At 35.2% G+C, this 26006-nt stretch overlaps 1 long non-coding RNA gene across 1 annotated transcript in view; it reads left to right on the top strand.

Moving 5' to 3' along the window:
* LOC129397642 (uncharacterized) overlaps positions 1-26006 on the top strand; it is a 714556-nt gene that overhangs the window by 96401 nt on the left and 592149 nt on the right. The window contains exon 7 of the long non-coding RNA XR_010112052.1: positions 24833-24902. This is a non-coding gene — a long non-coding RNA (uncharacterized LOC129397642). The remainder of the gene's footprint in view (positions 1-24832; positions 24903-26006) is intronic.

Below are 26006 nucleotides of genomic sequence, written 5' to 3'. Positions count from 1 at the left end.
CATCTTAAAGGTTGTCTATTGATGGCTTCAGTGCTTTTCAAGGGTTAAACAAGACAATCAAATTAAATTCATATTTGCATATATGTAAGTATGGTTGAACAGTATAAATAATGCCACCTTTATGTCTAATAAATTATACTACATGAAAAAGATGGACTGCTCATCATCAACATATTCTAATTAAATCTCTTCTGTGAACTGAAGTGTGCAGTTCACAGTATGCATGAAAGCTTTACAGGCTTTCAGTTTCTTAAAGCATTTGAGAAGGATCATAAAACTGTAAACAAACAGAGTCCTCTCTAAATAACCAAATTAAGTCTCCTATCATAATTAAAATAATTTTCTAAAAGCACATGATCCAAATTGAGCCAAGAATTAATTTAAAAAATAAACAGAAAATAAAATAATATTAAATATGAAACTGAAACTATCTACAAAATCACCTAATAAACAGAAATATGTTATATGATGACAGTGAAGGTTACATATTCTTCCCACTTTGCTAGAGATCAGTGCTTGTAGGGGAAGAAAATTTGAGAATTATCAGGATGATATTTCTTCTTATTTCACCAGGTACATGTTAACATCTCAGTTTTCCTAAACTAAATGTATGCATTTTTCATTATAAAGTACCTTTACTCACTTAAAGCTTCCAGTTAGCAGAAAGTTCATTTCTATGTGGCTTTGGGATTTGTACTCTTTATTTGGGCTAAAACCTTGTGAAGCAAAGACAGCTAAGGGGAAAGGACAAGAAGCTACATGGAATTCTTCACCTTAAGGCTGGAGTCAGAGAGGAAGGGAGTGCCAGCGACCCCAGACGTGTGTCAAGGTGTTCCCCTGCCAGAGACTTGGAGCCAACTCCAGCCACTACCTGGTGAGATACTGTACTGCCACTACAACAGAACCATCTCCAGGATCCGCTTCACTTCTTTACAACAGCTTGCTCTGTGACAAACCCAGTGCCTAATCCTACCTCTCTGCACAAAGAAGATGATTCAGGTGCACACTCTTTGCCAAAAACTTTAATATTGACAGTAGTCTTTATGTTGTGTTTCAGTCCCACTGATAAGTGCAGGAGGCAACTTGAGAAGAACTGATTGTGTATAAACTAGAGCCTTGGTAAATATATCAGAATATCAACACTGTTATAGCTGGAAGGCACTGGCTTCCAAAAGTCTTGGCCACATCCCCTAGAGGGGCACAGGAACGATGCAGGGGTGGGGAGGAGGCACTAGGATGGGGACCACAGAGAGTTCTGCTGTCTTTGGGTTCCACATGTCAAACAAGCACCAGCTACAAATGACAGTTCCAAAAGACTCAGCATTGGTACATTGGAAAATACCCAATAAATGTGGTAAACATAAAAAAAGTGAAATTTGACCATTTATCAAAGTTATTTGTGATTATCAGAACAAAACCCCCCAAATTTAAAATGGCCATATTTCAGCCATAGACTGTAGTGACTGTACAGGCTGCAATGATAGTGAATGAATATTTTAAATTCAATTCTGGTGACAACTATGACCAAAGGTGATATTTTCTAAATTTATTCCTTTAGAAAATAAGTGATAGAATTTCATTTGTTTAATTTTTTACAAAGATAGAATTCTTCATAATCGGGAAATGCTGTTGTCTTTTATTCTCTAAGAGTTAAGCAATGGCCATAAACTTCAGTTCTATTTGATCATTTGTTCACATCTGCATGTTAACAGGTTGGCTTGTGATGAACCGTATTCAGCTAAAGCCACCGAAGTACTGCAATATAGGGCAAAACAAATCATACAGTGTTTTTAGTGGGCTGTCAAGATACTTCACGTTTTTTTCAAGCATTTTCTACTGCATTATATAATGTTTCCTCTAGATATTTCAAATATTGCACAGTGTAAGATCCCCATATTCACTCTTCTCAAAACAGACCTTGGCAGGCCAGACATGATGGCTCATGACTGTAGTCCCAGCACCGCAGGAGGCTGAGATGGAGGGGTGATTGCTTGAGTCAGGGAGGTCAAGGATGCAGTGACCCATGATCACACCACTGCATTCCCGCCTGGGAGACAAAATGAGACCCCATCTCAAAAAAAAAAAAAAAGCCCAAAAAACAAAAAAAGCAAACAAAAAGCAGACATTGGCCATCATTTCCCTTTAGAAAACTAAACCTTAACCGACAAAGAAATGCCATTCCCTCATTTATACTCTCCTTGTGCACTTTGTAGAGACTTCTCTCAAAGCACTTATAGTCATAGATTCATTAAATCTGTCTATCTCTCTATGTATTTTCTGTCTATCTTGCTTGGTTATGAACTTACCCTATTTATTCCCTCACACAGACTTATGTGCCCTATGCTCTGAGGGCTTAGGCTATATTCATTTTTACATATTCAGCGCTCTGCTCCAAACCTAGCACACCTAGTTATTTAACAACTATGTATTAAGTGCTTACTTAGAGTCAGACTGGTGTAGTGGAACAGCGCATTAGCTGTGTGATTGTCAGAAGTGTTTGAACCAGAGCAACTCCATCTTGAATAGGGGCTGGTAAAATAAGGCTGAGACCTACTGGGTTGCATTCCCAGGTTAAGGAATTCTTAGTCACAGGATGAGACAGGAGGTCGGCACAAGATACAGGTCAAAAAGACCTTGCTGATAAAACAGTTTGCAGTAAAGAAGCTGGCTACAACCCACCAAAACCAAGATGACCTCGAAAGAGATCTCTGGTCGTCCTCACTGCTCATTATATGCTAATTATAACACATTAGCATGCTAAAGGACACACCCACCAGCACCATGCCAGTTTACTGTTGCCATAGTAACATCAGGTTGTTATCCTCTATGGTCTAAAAAGGGGGGAACCATCAGTTCGGGGAATTGCCCACCCCTGTCCAGGAAAACTCATAAACAGCCCAGCCCTTGTTTGGTATATAATCAAGAAATAACTGTAAATATCCTTAGTTGAGCAGCCCATGCCGCTGCTCTGCCTATGGAGTAGCCATTCTTTTATTCCTTTACTTTCTTAATAAACTGACTTTCACTTTACTCTGTGGACTCACCCCAAATTCTTTCTTGCGTGATATCCAAGAACCCTCTTTTGGGGCCTGGATCTGGACCCCTTTCTGGTAACATGATCATGGGTAGTTACTTTATCACTCTTTATTTCCTTTTCTTCATTTTAAAATGTGTGTAATATGTCATTTAGCTTGCAAGGTTGAAGGGATTGGAGCACAAACCTTCTCAACAAGCCTGAGGAACTTGCCCTCAGGTTTGTCAAGGAGCAAGGCTGCAGCCGACAAATGGAGCCACTGTTCTCTGTTTCTCTGCTGTGTCAAGTTCAAAACTGATGACCCAAGAATGGAGCTCATCAATTTCAAAAGGAAATAATTCTATGCTTTTTTTTAGCCTCAGAAGATAAATATTTCTTGTGGTACCTCTGACATGGCAACATGCCCACGCACGTCGGCAGTGAATAGATGGGGTTGGTGGATGGAAATGGCAAACAGACCGGACAGACCTCACCCAAAACTTAACAGCAGCAGGCCCTGAGAGGGCCAGTGAATCTCTCCATGATCTTTGGTTAGTGGTCAATCTGAGGCTTTTCTTACCAAAACAAATAAAGACATGTCTACAACAACTGATATTGACTGAGAGGCATATCAGGCAGGGGTAGCTGCCTGAACTCTGAAAGGGACAGAGAGGAGGCACAGTGAAGACAAAGAAGTAATGTGTAACTTTTGGGGAATGAGGAGGCTACAGAGCCTGATGGAAACACTATGTCAGCTGCTCAGGAGGGAGAAGCTGGAAGGGAAGTTTGTTGTTCTTGGCAGGCGGATGTGGAGGTTGGAATGAGTGTAGTCCTTTTAAGTTTTGTTTTGTTTTCTTTCCAGAATATCAGTGACCTTTTCTCCCAATCTAAAAATTTAACTTAAGAGAATATATTATGTGTAAACTTGGGGCAATAAGGGCAAAACAAAACAGCAGCAAAAACAAGGCAATAGCATTTGCTAATCTTTACCTGACAGCTGAAATAGATAGCATTTGTAAAGATGCCTGGCTCAAAGAAAGTACTCACAATTGATAATTACTGCTGTTGTTGATGTTTAGTTGCGGATCTGTTATGAGTGCCATTTATTTGTTGTGTCACTAGGCTTTTGTTTATGTGCAATTCATTTTCTCTAATATATTCATAACAAATTTATACAAAAAGTAGCAATTTCCCATTTTGTATTCAATGGAATTGAAGTTGAGAAAAATTAAATTAACTGAATAAAGTCACATAGACAGGAAGTCAGAAATCAAATGCAGACTAGTATATGTCCAGGTTCTTTCTTTTACATGGCATTGCAAATATTTAACATACAAAGTGTGAGGTTCTAACCTATACAAATATAGAAAATGGAGGAGCAAATGGATGGCAACTGAAGTATGAATACACTAAAGATCTATTTTCTATTAATCCACATTTTTCCTTATTTTGACATTGTTTCTATCCCAAGCACAAGTAAGTATTTCCATTTGGATGCTAATAGGTGCAAGCTTTCCAGCTTCACTTTTAAGACTTGTTAAAAGAAAAACTTTAGCTGAATTAAATTTAAAAGAGTTTAATAGAGCAAAGAACTATTCTTGAATCATGAATCAGCAGCCTCCTGAGCCAGAGTAGGCTCCATGACTCCAGCACAGCCACGGATGTAGGGACAGAAAAAGCAAAGTGATGTACAGAAAACATAAGTGAGGTGCAGAAACAGCTAGGTTGGTTACCGCTTGGTGTTTGCCTTATTTGAACAGGGTTTGAACAGTTGGCCACATCTGATTGGCCAAAACTTGGTGATTGGCCTAAGAGTAGGTTACAACTCCATTTAGTTTATAGTTCAGGATGTACAGAGAAACCTTTAGGGTGAACTTAAAATATGTAAGGAGATGGCCTTAGGCTAAACATAATTGAACCGACTTAAGGGATTTGAATTGTTCCCATAAATTGTGGGAAACATCAATAATTTAAAGATGATCACTTATATCATCTTTCATCAAACTATAATTCTGTATTCAAAAAGCAAGAAACCACTGAAAAGAGAAAAACAACAGGTTTACAAGTTATTAATAGCCTAAGTCACAGCTTTGGAAGACAATTAACATTTTTAAAGACAATTATAAAACTTATGAACATGGTTTCCATAGTAACCACTGTTTGCTATTTAATTAGGATATTCTTAAAATTCTGTTATAAAATAAAACACTTCCAGCAATTGTCAAGATATAAAAAGGTTCATGCTGTGTTATGCATGGTAAGGGTTTTCCAGAATTAATGAGGAAGTGTGAACTTGTTGGTTTGTTGTTCTGCTACAGCTGAGGGAAAATGCTGTAATACAATGAGTAGGCACTCAGCCAGGAGGCCATTTCCTAATAAAAACAGTTAGCATTGTGCCATAAGCATATGAAAAACAGCTTATAAAACACCATATGAAACTTGAACTCAAGGAAAAAGAGGATATGATTTTTTTGTAACATCCTAACTTAAAAATAAATGTTCTGTCTTTTGGCCACCAGTATAATACCTAAAATAGTTTGATAATTATTTCTACAGTTGTGTCACTTTTTCTTTTGAGCATTAAAGTAGGTGGCACATCATCCAAAGTCAGGCATTTAAAACATGCACCTTAAAAATAGATTGTTGTCCGCCTTAAAATACTCTTGTTTATGAGCCTTCAGCAAAGTGTTATTTTTAGCCAACTGAAGTACTGATATAGGAGTAAATGAAAAGAAAAAAAGAAATTCTGGTGGAACTCAACAGAGACAAAGCACACAAAATTTGAATATATTTAGGCCGTAACACTCCAGTTTCTACTCTGTGTGAAAATATTACAAATAAGCATAGTTATTCAAGAATTATAACTTTGTTGCTTAGAAAAGAAGTAGTATACTTAAAGATTTTCAAAAGGACCACACATTTTGGAAATAACAGTGTAACTGCTATTGCCAATGCCTTGTTACAAATTATTTTAAATCCTGTATAGTAATTTTCTGCTTAAAGCCAAAATAACAAATACAGTGTGAAAAACAAAACCCCATCGCTGATTGACGAAACCTCTGTATCATATGTGAGAGACATACACAGCAGATCACATGTTTTTGTTGTAGTCTTAGAAATGATAATGACTTTGGAAACATATGAATCTGTTTAGAAGTTTGGAGAGGTCTTTACAAAGGAAGAAAACAGATAGCTGAGCTTTACTGGGTAAATAGAAGTTTTCCAGGGAGGAAAGAGAAATAAACATCCAGTCAGAAGCCTAATAAGAACCAAGTCTCTAAAAGGTGAAAATATTGGTTATGCTTGGTGTGGCTATGGTATAAAATTGTGCAAGGGGGAGGGAGAAATAAATTCAAAAAGTTAGTTGGGATTTTTTTTTCCTGTTAAAAGTGAATGCAAATTCAATCTCAAGCGTGTCTAACTAAAAAGATAATTAATTAGCTTATGTTACTGAAAAATCCAGAGTTAGATAAATGTAAGCTTTCAGTCTCTCAATTCAGGGTCTGATGCAATTAGTAAGACTCAGTTTCTTTCTCTTCATTGTTGAGCTCTGCTTCCCCTCTGTTGGGTTCATATTCAGCTACAGACTCTCCTCATCATAAAATGGGCCTTTGCCTTGTATCCTGAACCAGGTCCCTTCCATGTTTGACCTGTAATTTCTTCTCATTGAATCAGTTTGGTCACTTGCCCATTCCTGATCCAATGCTGCTGTGCACCATTTGGCCAGGTGTATGGTGCTACTTTACCATTGAAGTTGAGAATAGAGCTACATTTGAACAATATAGGGGGCATGGGTCCTGGCAAATTAAAAAAAAAAACTATAACCCATCCCTTAGGCTAGCAAAAGTACAAACAGAACCTTATTCTTAAATTCCTTTTTCCCAGTTACTACATTCACTCCAAGTCTATGGCCTCTGGTCAATATTAATTCCTTCTCATCAGGTCTGGGTGTAGTTCCTCATGGTCATCAAACAAGTAGAGAGTTTATCTTTGTCATATGCAAAATACATTGATAGAAAATATAAATATCTACCACAAAACTTCCATTGGATGGAAAGAATGGGAAACAAAACATGGTGGCCAAGAGGCCATACCATATGTTATATCTGGCTCAAAAAGAATAGCAAGGATTATTTGCTCCATTTTCTCTGACACTGTAAGTTCTTTTGTCAGCAGACCTGAATCAGTCACCCTAGTTGTATTTTACTCTATAGTTTTCCTTATTTTTGTCCTCAGTGGTCATGTGTGAGATGTGTGTGTTGGGTATCCCCCATCTGTTTCCCTTGCTATCCGATTAGGAATTTGGTATATGCTTTAGTGGTTGTACTTGCAGCCTGTTTTATTCCAGTGTTCATAGGACAATTCCATTAAAACTTAAGTGGACTTTCAATCTGTCCTCTAGACAATTCCATGGGCCAGTGCCAAAGGCCAGAAATCTCCTCAAGCTGGTCTTTGTATGAGAACTAGGCCTCATGTTTTTCTTAATTAATACCCGCCTGACACATTGCTCTGCCTATCTTCCTTACCCTGAGAATCTGCATCTTGCCCCTGCCTTGGGCCATTTAACATAAGGACTGGGGCTGATGTGGGATCTTTATACTGAGGTGACCATCCCTCTAAGTATAGTTTAAAAGAGGAGCTTTTCGAAGAATCCTGAGGAGGATGGCTTCTCTCTGGTTTTAATATTACCTCCTGTGATTGCTCCTACTTCCCTGCTTTTGCTGGCAATAACTTTAGTTTGGAGGAGAGAATCCAGCTGTCTGAACTTTCAAATTTTTCTGTGACCTCGAATGGAAAGTCTCAGGCAAGAAAGGTATTTCTTGGTAAAGCCATATATTTTTTTCTTCCTGTCTTTACTTAGAGGGACAGATTTCAATGTCAGCTTCTTTTTAAAAATAAGACTTACAGTGAACCATAAGAACTAGCAAGCATATGCCACAATTCTACATTTTTTAAATTCAAGACGATTAGTTCTATTGTCTCAGTAAGGATAGCTTCTGAACACCAAGCTAATACGTGTGTAAATTTACCTATTTGTAACCTTCGTTACCAAATTACAAGTGTTACCATCTTCCCAGCACGAAGTGTTAGAGTCCTCCTCCCTCCTTGATTCTTCCAATTATGAATTTAGTGTCTGTCATTTGCATTGTTCCATTCTTAGTATTAGCTTTTGTCTGTTCTGATGGCATGTGAGAGAAAAGACAATCCAGAGTATGACAAAGGGGGTTTATAGACTAACACAACTGAAAAGGCCAGGGTTTGCTTGAGCCAGGGGGATGTTAACAGGATCAAGTTTTTCTTTGTTCATGTTTAAGATTCACATCTCCTTTGTTGACTTGTTTTTCAGATAGTGTGCTTGTTTGAGTTGTGTTGATTTTGTGAAAGATGGTCAGATACTGTGTTAGATAGGTGAGAAATAATTGAATCAGAATTATGGATTTGCCTAGACAGGAAAATACAGATGAAAAGAGAAGGATACCAGGCTAGAATTCTGTAATATACCAATGCTTAGTGCAAAGGAAGAAGTGATGATAAAGGAGGTGGAGAAACAGCAGTAAAAATGTAGTTAAAATACTGGGGTAAGTCTTTTTATGACTTCACTAGACTAGTATATAAACTAATACTTTCAAAGAAAAGTTGAATATTTAAAAGCTTTGACAATTTTTTAATGCATTTTTGGTAGCACATGATTCTGAAAAAATAAATGAGAAGTTGGTTTTTTGAAAAGAAAGAATAAATTGGGAATAATAACCAAACATAACAGTGAGTTCTTTTATTTGAGAATGAAACAACTATAAAGACAGAAAGTGAGTAAAAAGTAATCTGTTCTTAGAAAAAAGAGTTTGACAATTTATCCAAGTTTATCATAGAATAACCGTATAAGTACACTATTTTAGGTGCTTTAACATTTTGGAACATTCCAATTTTGTTATTTATCAATAACACTTTCAAATGTTTCCTAATAAGAAACACATGTATCACATATAAATTTGTTATTCTACCATTACTTCTACTTTTTAGAATTATTCTTTTCAGATCAATTCTTGAGTGTTCATTTCACCAGAGCCAACACCTAAACAGAGAACCCCAGGGAAATTCAGGTTTTGTGGTTTGTATTGCAGCTTCTCAGGAAGCTAGCATGAAGTTGTGCAATGTCTTTCTATCAGCTATTCCTTGTGGATATAGTGAGCTATTTTCTCATGATTAGACTCTATAATTACAGACATTTAATAACAAATCATGTCATGATGGGCCTAGGAATTTCAGCCATAAAATTGGCACTTGCCAAATATCAATTATAAAACTCAAAGCATTATATAGATATTGGTAGTATTGTTTTGTTCTCAGACCATCAGCACATATGCATAACAATTATTGTCATTGCCACATAGATTTTAAATCCCTTTGGGAAGATAATGCCTGCCTCAGTGATAATAGTATTTATCGTTTGATCTTTCTGCCTAAGGTATTAGAAGTTACTAACTCCCGGAGTCTTTTGATTTCTTTGAGTAGCTTTTTGTTAAAAAAAAAAAAAAAAAGCCAACAACACACACAAACATCAACCATAGTGAAGCACAATTAGAAGAAAAGGTAAACTGCTAGTTAGAGACTGCCCATGAACTCGGAGAGTGAGTGAGATATTTCAGTGTCAAGTATATCAAGGGACTTGAAATCACTCTCAGACTCCTCCCGTAAGACTTTCAGCTCAGTGTTTTTTAATTGACAAAATAAAAATTTATATACTTATGATATACAATATGATGTTTTGAAATATATACACATTGTGAAATGGGTAAATCAAATTAATTAACATATGTATTACCTCAGCTACTTATCATTTTTATGTGGTGAGGAAGAACACTTGAAATATACTCTCTTAGCAATATTCAAGTATACAGTGTATTGCCACTAACTATAGTCACAGTCTCTTGAACTTATTTCTTCTATCTATCTGAAATTTGTATCCTTTCACCACATCTCTGCAATCTCAACCCCTACATTCCCCCGACCCTTCACCACCACACAGCCCCTGGTAACCACCATTCTACTTCTGCTTCTAAGAGTTCAACTTATTTAGATTCCACACAAAAGTGAGATAATGCAGTATTTGCCTTTCTGTGCCTGGCTTATTTCAGTTCACATAATGTTCTCTAGGTTCATCTATGTCGTTGCAAATGATAGATTGTTTTAACACACACATAAAAATGAAACTCTGCTGTTATGTAAGACAAAATTTAAAGAGGGAACCAAGTTTGTAAAGCAAAAGCAGTAAACAAAAATTCCAAATTGTCATCTAAATGATATGTGAGATAAAGAAGTGATTAAAATTTATAACTGTAGACTATTAGAAAAATAAAAATGAGAACCCTATATTAAAACTAATATAAGTGGTTCAAAGCTAAATTCGAATGTGATTACATGGTTAAACAACAACACAAAAAAAGCAAACTAAACCTTCAACTTAGAATGGTCCAGAAAAAATTAAAAGGACACACACACACACACACACACACACACACACACACACACACACACAGAAGAGAGGAATAAAAGAAACAGGAAGGAAGGAATTAAAGTAAGGAAATTAGAGAACAACAAAAAAACAGTTGAACTGCAAGGGAAACCATGAGAGTTGATTCTTTGGGGAAAAATAGTAAAGCTAAACTTGTGGAAACTATAATAACGAGATAAAAATTTTTCAAGAGAGAAAAGGAATGTAACAATGTTTAAGTAGGATATTAAAATTATGAGACTATTGTATACTCAATGCTAATACATTTAAACATTTCTATGAAATAATTGTTTTGTAGAAGATAATAAACTTCTAAAATATATCAAGAATAGAAAGTAAAAAATACATTTTGAAAAATTATTTCCACATAAAACTCTAAACAAAAACAGATGACTTATTACAGATTTACAAGGAATGGATTTAACATTTCCATGCCAAATTGTGTGGCCAAGAGTATGGAAAAGGATGGAAAGTGATCTAATTAGGTTTTTGAAGGTAGTATAGTTTTGAAAGTCTCATCACTTATGTAATTGTAAACATAAACATTCAAAATAAAACTGATTATTGAGAAAATAATCACTATTTTCAAGTAGTTTTATTCTGTGAAACAACGGTTAAATATTAGAAAATATATGATGTAACACAAATTGTATGTCCAATAATTTAAAAAGCTTATTTTAAAAGAGGCTAAAATATATTTAATAAAATTAATCGTTTGACTATGTGTCACAGCTCTCAGAAAATGAGGATGGAAAAGCTCTTTTTTGATCGCAGTCTTTTCCCCTATTCCACACCATGCACCCACTTTTGTGTTTCTACTTTGTAGTCTTTCACCAAATTTTTTATTTCGCATATTCCTCTTAGCCCTACTTTTTATCCTTTTGGCTCAGTTTCTCTACTAATCCCTAGGATGATCATGGTTTGAATTAACACAGGTCTTCAATACATTTTTCCTACCACATTACTGTTCACCAACCCCCTCCCACCTCCTATCTTCATTTACCTTTTAGCCTTCTCTAAATTCCAAGATGAACCATCATAATCACTCCCTTGCAAACAGATTCATCTCCTTTGTTATCTGAACCCCTTGTAACAATTGTCAATATCTGAGCCTCAATTAACCCAGCTACCCACCTATACCATGCTTGCAACCCAATAGCTTAACAGGGGAAAAGTCCAACTGATTTCACTTTAATTTGTTAACCACAAGCTTCAAAACATCCTCCGCCCTGTCTGACACTCCTACTCATTTTCCGATTATCTGAGATGACTGTGTTATCCTTCATGTTCTTGTCCCCAAGTTCTTCCGCCATCTTTCGCAAGCCTTGCTCTCAGAAGATTATTTAGTGTTATAATTCATGGGTTAATTAGATGCAGGATATCAGAACATCCTCTACTTACCTAAAATTATAAAAACGTAGCTACGTTTGTATCCATAATGCTGTAGTCTACTTGTTAACATGGAAGACGTGCCTGTTCTCCAGCAAGGCCAAGTCCTCCACCGAAGATTGGTCACTTTCACACAAAAGAAATCTAACAACTTTCTTCATTCTACTTGTTAAAATGGAAGTGCCCCTGCGCTAATCACAGGTGAACCTTTCTGTTCACCTGAATTTTATTCCTTGGGGCTTCTGAAGACTTCTTTACCTGCCTCCATTTGAATCACATCTCTCTCTCTCAGATTGATTCAATCTGACTGATGCGTAGTCAGACCCTCAGGGTGTCTTCGAACTTTTTCTCTATAAAGAGCAACGTACAGTCCCAACAAAAATAACAAAATTTTGATCACGCATTAATTTCTCTGCATCCTTCTCAGCAACAGGACATATAATTGTCCTCACTCATTGCCTTCATTTTATTCCTTTGCATTCACTTTTTGTCCTACTTAAATAATTTTAATGTAGTTTTTTGAGAAGGCAATATATGACTGTCTTACAAAATTTGAGCAGTACAGAATGTTAGCACCCTTCTATCATCAATCCCCAATACTAAGATTTCTCCAAGTTGAAGTGATTTTTTTTGCATAGATTAAAGTATGCTTTGCTTTTCCACTTATCAAGGAGATCTTTCATGAAGTGTACACAGGTATGTCTCATTCCTTTTAACCACTTCTTGGCTTGCTGTCACATAAATGTATTTACACAGGTCCCTACAATGAAGATTTATAATGCTTGCAATCTCTTGCTAATACAGAAAATACGGCTCGGAAAATCTTTGTAATTATATTTTTATGCCATGTATTTATAGGATAAACTCTTAAAAGTGGGATTATTGAATCCAAAGGATATGTTTATTTATAATTTTGGTAAATGTTGGAAAATTGCCTTCCAGATGTTTTACTAACTTAAATTTATACCAGTACTGTATAAGAGTGCTTGATTCTCCACACCTTCACTAATACAGTGTAGTAAGAGAATTTTGCTTTTTGCCAAATGCAATATTTGAAAACTTGATATCCAAATGCAATTATAATTTACATTCATTTTATTATGACTGAGGCTGATCATATTTTCAAATTTTAAAAGGCTTTGCGTTTCTTTTTATTTCTGAATTCATGTCTTTGCCCATTTTTTTTTACATTGGTTTGTTGATAATTTTCTCATTAGTTTGTATGGGCAATGTATATATATATATGTTAAGAAAACAAACATTTCAGCAGCTGGATTACTAAAATATTTAAGCTAGTAAGTTTGTAAATTTTTTTTCTTTTTCTTAAATTTATTAAGTTTAAAACTTAATTTTGATGAACTCAAATTTATACATTTTTAAATAGTTTTGCACCATGTTTTGAAAGTTTTTACATCATGCTTATAAATACCTTACACTATCAAGTATATGAGAAGGTTTGCCAATGTTTTTCTTTCATTTCCTTTCAATTTTATAGTTCGGTTTTTACACTTTGAAAACATTGGTCCTTCTGAAATGTATTTAAGAAGCAAGAGAGAGCATCTAGCTCATTCGTTTTCCCTAGATGCTACCCAATTATTCCAGAATTATTTGATCCACACACCTCCCCCTGTCTGCCTCTCAATACCCATTGATTTAGAATGCCACTTTCACCGGTAACTAACAACCCATATATATTTAAGACTATATCTGACTTCTTGGTTATGTTGACTATTTGTGGCCAGTGCTAGTATTTCCTATTGTTTTAGAACATTTTTTTTGCTTGTATAGCTAGTCTTTGCTTATTATTCTTCTGCTTCATATTTTCTTGGATATTATTACACGTTTATTTTTTCTTTATAGACTTTAGAATCAATTCATAACATTCCTAATCATGAGAGAAATACAAATCAAAACCACAATGATATACCATCTCACACCAGTCAGAATGGTTATTATTAAAAGTTAAAAATCAACAGATACTGACTAGGATGTGGAGAAAAGTGAATGCTTATTCACTGTTGGTGGAAAGATAAATTAGTTCAGCCCCTTTGGAAAGCAGTTTGGAGATTTATCAAAGAACTAAAAATAAGACCACCATTCAACTCAGCAATTCCCTTACTGGGTATCTACCTGAAGGAAAAGAAATTGTTTTACCAAAAAGACACCAGCGCTCGTATGTTCACCACAGCACTATTCACAATAGCAAAATCATGGAACGTCCTAGGTGCCTATCAACAGTGGACTGGTTAAAGAAATTGTGGTACATATACATAATAGAATACTATGCAGCCATTAAAAAAATAAAATCATGTCCTTTGCAGCAACATGGCTGCAACTAGAGGCCATTATCCTAAGTGAATTTGAGCAGGAACAGATAATCAAATACCACATGTTCTCACTTATAAGTGGGAGCTAAACACCGGGTACATGCGGACACAAAGATGGAAATAATAGACACTGGGGACTCCAAAAGGAGGGAGGGAGGGAAGGTGGCAAGGATTGAAAATTACCTATTGGGTACTGTGTTCACTGTTTGGGTAACGGGTTCAGTAGGAGCCCAACCTCCAGTATCATGTAACATATCCATGTAACAAACCCATACGTATATCCCCTGAAATTAAAATAAAAATAACAACAACAACAACAACAACAACAACAAAGTTTTATGAAAAACTCTGGAATAAATTCATTTGTATTGAGTTAAATAAATAAATTATCTTAGGGTAATAGATATATTTATAATGAGTCATTTCATCAAAGCACAATAAAAAATTTAAACTGTTTACTCTTTTAAAACTTAGGTAGTTTTATTATTATTTTATGAGTCTAGACTTCATGGAGTTCTTATTAGATTTATTTGTAATTTAATGCTACCCAGAGTTTTAAAAAATTACATTTTTTAGCTGCTTATTGTTGCAATCACTCAAGAGTAGCTCTTGTCACCACAAGTCCACTGAAATGTTTGTTGTTAAGGGGACCAATGATTTTTCTTTTGCAGAACCCAGTGACCTCTTCTGTATTCTTCCTTATTTTGATTTGGAGCAGCATTTGACCCTACACTCAATCTATCTTCCTTGAGAATCTTTCCTCCTGTGGTTTCTTGGGCACCGTATCCTCCTGATTTATTTGTTTTTTTACCTAATTCACCAGGGACTTTTCCTCTACCTACGTTGCTGTTCCTTCCTCCTTATCTAACTTAAATATTGAAATGCCTTTGGGTCCTTTTGTCTTCTCTAGCTACAGTCTCCCTAGGTGATGCCTTTCAGCTTGCTACATATTAACTTACATGTTCTATTTCATGAGATAATCATGAGAGACTTTCAGATATTTAAAACTAACCTCCCACTAGCGGTTCATATAGCCCTGGATGAAAAGTTGTTTATCACCCTTCAAAAGGAGGTACATATATGGTTTTTAAAGAAACTTTTGGAAGGGATAACTGACTCCCTCATACAGATTATCTGAGCTATAATTTTCACATTTGGAATAATACAACTGGCAAAATGGTGCAAAGCTTTACTTTGACCCCAGCAAAAGCCATAAATAATATAACTTATACTCTGAATGCCCAACAAACTAGTCTCCATTCATTAGCTAGGGTTAGGAAAAATTTGCAATGCTCCTGCTTTCCTCATAATTAACCAAGAGAAAATTTATATTACAGTAAATACTTCTTGCTGCACTTATGGACTACAAGACAAATACATAAACACATGAAGAAGATAAAATGAAATAGAGACCTGACCTTCTAAAACAAACACAAAAGGATTTATTGCCTAGATTTTATAATCTAGAATCCTGGCTTCAAGACTTGTGTCAAGGACTAATAATCATTTTGCATCTGATAATTGCTTACGTTGCATTTGGCAGATGTAGGCCATTCTGAGTTTCTGCATAGCAATGATCATGCCAGCACATTCAATAATTCATCCTGCAATGAAAGACCATGTGACTAATTTTAATTCAACTACAGACTATGTTCTCTAAAAAAACTCTTCTTAGCAGCAAAATCTTACTGATGGTAAAAATATAAATATTATGGATTAATGTCTTGTGGCCTTAACTATGTTTGCCCTTGACCCAGAGGGGAAACTGGGTAAGAGAAAAGCAGCCCTTGACATGTGGGACTGGCCTGGTCCTATCAGCCAGACTGGTATGAGGAGCTGGCCTGGTACTTGCAGTTAGGCCTTGTGTATTTCTTTTGATCATAAACAATTTCACAGAACATCAACATCAGACAAGGTCACTCTGTGAACAAGATAAATTAAGACAAAAGTAAGACCACTCATAACCAGGTCTGAACACAGACAAAACATAAACACTGCTCCAGCCACAAAATACCAAGCAGCCCCCTAACCTGGCAAACACGAGGGCCTGCCGCTCTTTCCCACTGACAACTCTATTCTGACTCCAGTCTTCCCTCCTTCCAGATGAGATTTATTAAGATAAACAATCATAGACGTGCCCTTGCTTCCTGTCGGCGTCTACTCCAGAGCAAGGCCTGGTTTCCTGAACTCCCCCCCGCCCAAATCATCTCATATGAAGCCAGATTCTTTGATACTGAAATTTAGGGATACAAATTTTAAAAATAATATACTATGGAAACAGAAAGATTTAAAAATTCTTAATGTGTCTAGTTAGGTAGCACCTTACTAAGAAAAGTGAGAGCAGTCATCTCATGTTCAATAGTAGAAAGGCAAAATGATATTATTTTATATGCGAATAAACATGATCAAGTTCTAAAATCATTTACCATTGTATGGAATGAATGAAACACAGGAGAAAGACAAAAGTGATGTATGGTTTGAGTATGAACTCAAGATTTTAATAGTAATTTTCAATATGAACTGACTTTCTATCACCTAATTTGTCTCTGCTTTGTGATAACTATGACATAGGTACCACAAAGGTATAAAACACAAATGTATTTTATAGCATTAGTTAATTTTTCATGTGTTGATTTCCTTTTATTAACTATATGTAAGCATGGAAGCCCAGTACCTCATCATAATTTTTTATCCTATTTCTTTCCAAGTGTTGAGATTTTCACATTGATGTATTTTAATATTTAAGGATTCATTTTATTATCTTTTAGAATTATTAAAATTTAGCCAAATCAGAAATTTGTTTGATGCATAATAGGTAAATATGGTACCAAATTATCAAATGGAAAGAGAGAACTAAGGTTGTTCTTTCTTGTTTTATGCATCAAATAGCAGAAATGGAAAGTGCTTTATGGTGAGGCCAAAGGAAGGCCACTCTATCATTAAGAATTTACTCATATACAAATTGAAAACCAAGCAAGGTATGTATATATACATATATAAATATAAAATATATATTCAGAATATATATTCAGGATCTACCAAGAGATAAGTAGATGATCTCTTTCCTTCATCATTTTTAAAGATGTAATGAAAGATTTGTTTATTTGGCTTTGCTCTTTCCTGGCTTGCCACGCTCATGCCGTTTTAATTAATCTCCACCAGTTGCAACAGCTTGATTTTTCTGGAATAAGAAATGAGCTGTTTTGCTCTGTAAACATTTTCTATGGGCATTCAGACACATGAGGGAGACGAATGAACAAACGAAAGGTCTTTCGTAAGACTGGTAGTTTACCAAGCACAAACAGAAGATCAAAGTGCCTTTGTTTGGCTTTATCTCTTTTCTTCAGAGGAAATGCCCAGCCATGACTGTTCCTTGTTTACAAAAGTCTCAAGGATTTCAGTTTTTTGAAAGAGAAATGTGAGAAAAAAGGAATGCAATTAAGAAACTGAAATACTGTCTTTGGCCTATACTGTTGGGTTTAAATCTACAAATCTCCAACACACTTTCATTGTTCTCTACATTGCTTCTGGCAAAAATGTAAACAATATTTGTTTCATCAATCTCTGTCCTAACTACTGCCTACCTAGCTTGTTTTTGCTAGATTTTCCTCTAAAGCTGAAGAATATATTAAACTGACGTGTGTGTGTATATATATAAATATATATACAAATATATATACATATATACAAATATATATATACAAATATATATATATTTATATACAAACACACACAGGACACATATATACATATATGTATGTGATATATACACAAGACATACACATATATACATATATATGACAAATACATAAAGCCATGATGAAATTAAAAAACAGATTTATATGTCAGTTTAATGTATTTTTATTTACATTTATTTTTTATTTTTTTGAGATGGAGTCTTCCTCTGTCACCCAGGCTGAAGTGCAGAAGCTAAATCTTGGCTCACTGCAACCTCCACCTCCTGGGTTCAAGCAATCCTCTTGCCTCAGCCTCCCAAGTAGCTGGGACTACAGGTGCAAGCCACCATGTCTGGCTAATTTTTCTATTTTTAGTAGAGACGGGATTTTACCATGTTGGTTAGGCTGGTTTCGAACTCCTGACCTCAAGTGATCCTTGCCTAGGCCTCCCAAAGTTCTGGGACTACAGACGTGGCCACCATGCCTGGCAGTTTAAGGTATTTTTAATATCTATTACATATATACATACACATGTATTTAATTTTCTCACTTTAAATATTTTGATATCACCCCAAAAATATTCTGGTTTTGTGCCAACACCCTGTCTAAATGTAGAAATACTGAATATTGGATTCTTTTGGAGTCAACAAATATTTGTCAAGAATTTGCTTTAAATGCAATAGTAATGGCTATTTTTATGCCATATTAGGACATTTGGACTCTATTGTATAGATGAATGGAGACTTATTGCAGGTATTTGGACAATGGAGTGAGATAATGGCATCTGTGAAAGCGTTCTGATAGTATAGGTAATGCTTTTGAGAGATTCAGGGTAGAGTTCAGTTAAGTTACTACAGGTCTGTAAAGTGACAAAGGATCTGAGAAATATCTATAAAATAAATATAAGCTAAATTAGTTGATTTGAGGACATGCAGGAGAGGATACAGTCAAGGACGCTTTTTGGTTACTTCACTTGGGTGAAGTGATGAGATGTGGAATCCCCACATTTTGCTGAGAAAATAAGAGGATGAGCAGCTTTAGATGAGAAGGCCATGAGTTAGCTTTAAATACATTGACCTTGAGGTACTTCAAAGTATTTGAACACTGGTAGAAACATTCAACTATTTGGTTATAGGAGTAGGAAAATAGATTTGTAAGTCGTTAGCATTTAGGTTAAAATGTAAAGCTTTGTAGTCATAATAAAAAGGGGTTTTCAGGCATTTTACCTTCTTTTTATCTGTTTTATTTTATGTCTTCTTAAAACTTCAAACCAATATCTTTTTCCTTCTACAGATAAATGGGAAACTTGTAATGATATGGAGGGGTCTTTACTTTAACATTTTTATGTTTTTATCAATTCCCAAATGGACCAGCTACTTCTCAGCTTCAAGCACATCTTCTTGTTTAATAAGTACCCTTTGTTTCTCCTTTAATTTCTAAGCTCCAAGGAAACAAACTATAATTTTGCAAGAATGTTCAATAGGGAATGAATAAAGTCAACATCACATGGTCAAGGTCAATATTGGAACAGTGACATGATAAACAAACTCTTTTATTTTGTTAGTTCACAACTCTAGTATTGTGTTGCTCTGTGGGTTTTATTTCCAAATAACCCCTGTAAAATTTGATGTTTCCTTAGATCCGGAAACCCACCAGAATGAATGCTAACAGAATCAGGACTTTCAATGCATTTTATTATGAATTTTAAAAGGCCCAGCAAAAGTAGGATATATTGCTCATAAGTGACTTTTAAAAATAAGTTTAGACTCCCTTCTGATATTAAAATAATGGATGTTCATTTAATAAACTTGTAAACATGTATATATAATAAGTTGAGAATTCAAAAAGGAAAAGGTAGATGATTGAGTTTTCCTATTAACCTGTTTTTAAAATATTTTAAAGTAATTTCTATTAGTAGTAATGGCCATTGAAAGTATAATTGATGCAATATTTTTTCCTTTATAAACACTTGTGTGTTTCCTAAAGACTCAGAAAATAACACTGTATTTAAAAAGTTATAAATCTGTTTCATTTGTACTGCTCAAGATGGGGAAACAAAAATCATGAGGAAACATCTGGTCTTTTTGGAGAAGCAGAAATCCCACAGAAAGTCTAAATGACCTATTTCATAACTTTCTTAAAAAATTGGAACTACCGTAATTGTCAGGAAGTTACGCAGTTTTCATTTTTGAGAAAGCCTTAAAATGTTCATTGTTTGCTGATAAAAATTGAAGTGGCAGTCAATTTTCTAAAAGGTGGTAGAATAGTGCAGGTTTTTGTTCCAAGATGATGTATAGATAAGACTATAAGATTCAGAGAAACATTTAGGGAAAGCACTGGCCCTTTGGTATCTCTAGAACGCTCAATGTTTTTATTAACTTGGATTAAGAATCAGCATTTGAATTCATGCCTTTTCTCTGATCTTTGCTGCCCCCTAGTGACTCACATTACTACATTTCTCCTGTTGAAATCTACGTAGTCTACGTCTAATTAATATTGTAATTATTGTGCTGAATTAAATATTTATGAGAAACAAATATTTAAAGATTTCTAATGTTTAGGTAAAAATACTAACCTTGCTTCAAGGTTAACCCACTGGTCTCAAGAAATAAGTTGGTTGGATTACTCACCATGATGGATGAAATAGTTGAAGAGAGAAACACTATTCCAAGTTATTAAAATAGTAGTGCTCAAAGTGTGATTTGACAGAATATTTTGGATGGGGAAAACACAATACTTGATGAAATCATGTAAATTTTCACATCTTTAAGCCAACTAATGCCATGTTGGGTATAATAACTACCCAAGAAAGTAATGAAAAAATATAAATTAAAATAAATGTAACTATTTTTACTAAGTTGTTAATAAGTTTGATATAAATGATAATACAAAATTAGGAATGCATCATATGGCCTAAAGTTGAGAAATGCTTTAAAAAGTGTGTGCATGTATACATACACTTACAGATGTTTGTGTAAAATTGTGTGTCCTCTTGTTGCCATTAAAAATAGAAAATATACAAGTTATATAATAACCTGTATGTTTTCAACTTTCAACCATATAGAATACAGGATTTATCCTGTAAATTATAATGCTTTTAACCATTTGGAATACAGAATTTATTACTATAAAATAAAGTGGTTAGTATGCAAAAGCGAAGAACAACAAAATTCAGAAGGGGTTTTACTACTTGTAAATGAAAACTGGATTTGTATTTCGTGTGTTTACTGATTTGTTTTTTCTGTATGGATGAATAATTATGCATGAAAAATAAATGAAAGGATGTGGCATGTGCATGAATGATACGGCTTGGTGAAATATTGTCAAGTATTATTTTCATTTAACCTTGCTTGGATCGCAGCTGAGGCTTATAGAGTTAGAGTGCTTGGCTGAATAGCCACCTGGCTATTATGAAAAATTCATGGTTTCAGGCAAGATTTCAATCACTGCCACTTTTCTAAAGGTGAAAAATAAAAATCCCATCTTTATTCACATAGATGCCCTAAATGGTAACATCTGTAACATGATAACTATAGTTATTTTAGGGAAAGGGGGATAAAAGCTTATCTTTTGTATAACTCCTTAGAATTCCAAATATTTTATTTTAATTTGCTTTACTATCAAAATTTCCTAATTGTTTAAGTTCAAAGGTGATTTTTGAATTCATAAGACAATCAAACCCTTCATACTCTTCCAAAGCCAAATGTATGAATAGCTATCTGTCCTGTTATACAGGTATTTTTAAACTCACACCTTCACTATTCTAGTTTTCCCCTAAGGTGGGCATTGCCTGAAGTTTAGTCCTAACTTTCCATTTCTGTCTCTATGTGTTGTGCTTTGGAGATCTTACTCTCTCCAGCTGTGTGCATATCTCCTTGTAGATACCTCTACAGTCAGCCTCTCCAGCACTGACTGCTTGTCTCAACTTGGGTTCGACATTTCCAGCAGTCTCCTGCATATAAGTCACTTGGTTGTTCCACGGTTAATACTAACACAAGTGTAAATTCATCTCAAACAAGATGGAAGAAAGGTAGAGATTACTGAGTTCAAAACCTTTACTTTCTTTCTTTTTTTTTTTGAGACAGAGAGTCTCACTCTGTCGCCCAGGCTGGAGTGCAGTGGCACAATCTTGGCTCACAGCAACCTCTGCCTCCTGGGTTCAAGTGATTCTCCTGCCTCAGCCTACTGAGTAGCTGGGATTACAGGCACATGCCACCGCGCCTGGGTAATTTTTGTGTTTTTAGTAGAGATGGGGTTTCACCATGTTGGTCAGGCGGGTCATGAACTCCTGACCTCGTGATCCACCCGCCTCGGCCTCCCAAAGTGCTGGGATTACAGGCATGAGCCATCATGCCTGGCCTGTTCTTTGATTCTTAATAAGGATTATCTTCTTGTAATTTCTTGAGCAGAAGTATATGAGAGGTAATTTTGTTTAGAACTTGTGTACGTGAAAAATTAAAAATGTTTGTTTCTACCTTCTCATTTGATTGGTAGTTTGTCTGGGTTCAGAATTCTATGTTGAAAATTATTATTCACAAAATGTTGAAGGCATGAAATTCAATTTTCTTTCTGCTTCCAATTGCCTGTTTTTCTCTGTATCTCAATTCCCTGAAATTTTACAGTACTGTGCTTTGCTATGAATTATCTTTTCATTCATTGTGGTAGATACTAATCTGCCCTTTCCATGTGTAAATCCAGACATTTCAATCCTAGATGTTTTTTTGTTTCTTTCTGTATAGTTTATTTCCTTTCATTTTCTTCTTTGTCTTTTTCTGAGGCTCTTATTTGACTGTTTGAACTTTAGTAACAAACCTCTAAAATTTTATCTAGTCTTACCTATTTTTCATTTTGTATTTTTGCTATGCTTTCTGGAAGATTCTGTCATCTTTATTTTAATCATATTTTATTTTCTAGGAGCTTTTATTGTTTGAATGCTCCTCCGTCATTTTAAAATAATAGTCTAAATATTCTAATTTATGGATATATTATCCGTAAATTTTTATCTCTTTAAGGCGACTTGTATCTCTTTAAGGTGATTGATTATAGAGACTTTTATCTCTTTAAGGCGATTGATTATAGAGTTTCTTTGCATTCTTTCTCCTAGTTCCTGCCTTGCCTCAGGTCTTCTGCGTTGCTTGTTCTCTTTGTTGGGCTTCTGTGTTTGAGTTAGTGATATGACTTTCCTCATCCTTGGCTGTTATTTGCCATTTAAGAGTAAAACCCTAGAAATATATTAGAAGCTTTGTGTTAATTTCAGGGCTTGTTGAGCAGTGTGCTTTTCTGTAGGATAATTAGATAGAAACACAGTTGTTTTCTCAAGGATACTCTTTCCCCAAATGTCAAGAGTTTTTCCTTAAGCCAGTGGTTCCAAAGAGATGAACCCTCCAGCCTTCTTCCTGTGAGGGAAGCTGGTTGCTTATGTGATGGAAAAGTGGAAGAGTATAATATGGGTCTCACTGTTCAATGTGTAGACCTTCATGCAGAGTCTTGACTGTGTTTGGTGTCTCTGGGTTCAAAGAGTCTCCAGAGAGTAAAACCTGAACCTCGTTCTTCTGTTAAGTGGGGAAAATTTTAGACCTGATCTCTTCTCTTAGAGAATTTTAGGATATGCAAAGGTCTAAATGCTTTTGGAGAGTTGCAACCAATCTTCACATTGTCTGCCTAACTACACCTCAGCCGTCAGAGGAACATGATGCCTCTAACTTGTAGGCCTCCCTGGATTCCAGGGCATGAAGTGACTAGTGTCTTGACTCTCCACTCTTGCACCTTGCAGACACTATCTTTCTTCTTCCTCTGGACTTAATTTTCTGCTGGATATCTTCCTGTTTTTTTTGCATCTCAATTTTTTTTGTTCCCACTTCTTGTTTTTCTTATGTAATTTTATGCATTTTTAAAATTCTTTTACTGAAATTTTATGGTATTGTAAGAAGTGAAAGTTAATCCCACATAATTTGCCAAAATTTAGTTCCTTTTTTAAAATTCTATTGCTATTAACTTATATCATACTTTAATCACTTATTGCTGGGGTAAATAAATTGTTTCCTAACTAATGTCCTCCTTTCAATTTTTTTTCATTGAAAAAATGTCCTGTTAACTGCCACCCTGGGAACAACTCTAAGATAGTACTCTAATTAGATCACTTACCTGCTCAAAACACTCCAGATACTTTTAATGCCTAAAAAAGTAAATTTCTGACCTATTCATGATCTACCTAGATTTCCAGGCTTATCTTTTACCATGCTTCAATATGTACATTCTCCTTATACAAATGACTTTACTCACTGTCTTTGGAAAATATCTGCCTGTCTTCCCACTATTCTTGGCAAAACCTATTCTCTTCATTTAATCTTACTCATTCTTCTCAACTCCCCCAAGAAGTCTTTTTGATCCCTCTCGTAGAAAAAAATTATTAATGCCAGGTTTGCAGTCTATTTCTTTCATTATAGCATCTGTAACACTTAGTATTTATATTTTTATCTTTCTCTTCTAGACTCTAAGTTGCATTGGAGGCCAAGACCTTGTTATATTTTCTTGTTGTATACCAATTTTCAATCAATATTGAATACCTACTATGTGCCAGGATCTGTGCTAAAACTTCTTTAGGCATTCCTCAGGTAAAGAAAGAGGCACATAAGCAGCAGTTTTCAGAAACAGTGAAAGCTAAGAATGGGATCTCAGTGTCTACCTGGAGTTCAGAAAGAAGACTCCAGTTTCTGAAAGGATGGATATAAGCCAGGCTCATCTCAAGCCTTACAGGAAATGAAAGTATAGACTCAATTCTATCATAGGTATCCAAAAAGGATGAAGAATAGGGAAATTGTTTTCTTACTGGCCAATAGACAAGGGACCAGAGCAGGGCTAATAGCAAGGATGAGTTGCTTAATGTTGTCTTCTTCCCACCCCTTTTTCTCAGGCAGTGTCGGTCTGCAAGCTTCAAGAGCCAGTGACCCTGACTGCCAAGTGATTTGCCGAAGGGAATTATGGTAAGTTAATAAGACACCTGGAATTGTGAAACACTAGATTTCTCTAAACTTCCTAGAAGGTTTTTTGACTCCATGAAGTGCATGTCACTCTCATCCCAGGATGAGTTCTAGATTTTTCTCTTTATGGTTTTCAAGGGCAGATTTCATGTGCTTAAGAAAGTTACTCTAGTAATTTTTGACTTTTAAGTTACATTTACATGGTAAAGTTCTTCCATATGTCTAATCACAATAGTTCGCTTAATTTATGCTAATTATAAATATCTTTACATTTTTATGTTATTCAACATCATGTTGACTGTAATTCTTAAAAGTTAGGCTCTTTTATGTGTTACAGAATTTCACCCTCCTGTAAGTAGTTGGAGTGTAGGAACCATGGCTACGCATCTTTAAGACTCGATTACATTTAGCATATTAGAAATGCTGAGTTAAAGTATTGTGGGAAACTGATACTTTTAGCATTAGAATATATAGGTTTGGGTATCAATGATTCTGTCAACTAACTGTGTGATTTTGCTCAATCCCTTAAACTTTTAGGAGAGTCTCAGTTTTCCCATTTGTTAATGCAAGATGTTTATCCTTGCAAATTTGAGGGTTGTAAGGGTTAAGTAAGAAGAATATGAAAATACTTTGTGGTCTCTAAAGCACTTTAACCACAGAACTTTTAAGTATTAGTTGAAACGAACAAATGAATGAACACCCTCTGGTGGACTCCTGAAAGTTATTTGTCTCCTGCAGCTAAACATGAAGACACTTTCATGTTTTATTAAAAAGAGTATAATATGGGGTAGTGATTAGAGGAGGGGTGAAAGATTATCTTGCCCACCGAATTTCCAATAATCTCCCTGACAATATGCCTAAAATACTCTTAATTTTCAATCTTGTGTATTAAATCTTTGAGTCCTCAGGAGGCACCTGCTAATATTTTAAAAAGCAACATAGGAAGTAATTTAATGTATCAATGTACATGTTTATACAGACTAATATATCAACAGAGAGCAGAACCTAAAGAAGGAAGTTCTAGGAAAGATAGGCCGTAGAGAGACCTATGCTGCTTCTTTTTTTTTTTTTTTTTTTTTTTTGAGACGGAGTCTCGCATTGTTGCCC

The sequence above is a fragment of the Pan paniscus genome, chromosome 3 (genome assembly GCF_029289425.2).
Source record: "Pan paniscus chromosome 3, NHGRI_mPanPan1-v2.0_pri, whole genome shotgun sequence".
Lineage (NCBI taxonomy): Eukaryota > Metazoa > Chordata > Mammalia > Primates > Hominidae > Pan > Pan paniscus.
This window is presented reverse-complemented; position numbering and strand designations above follow the sequence as displayed.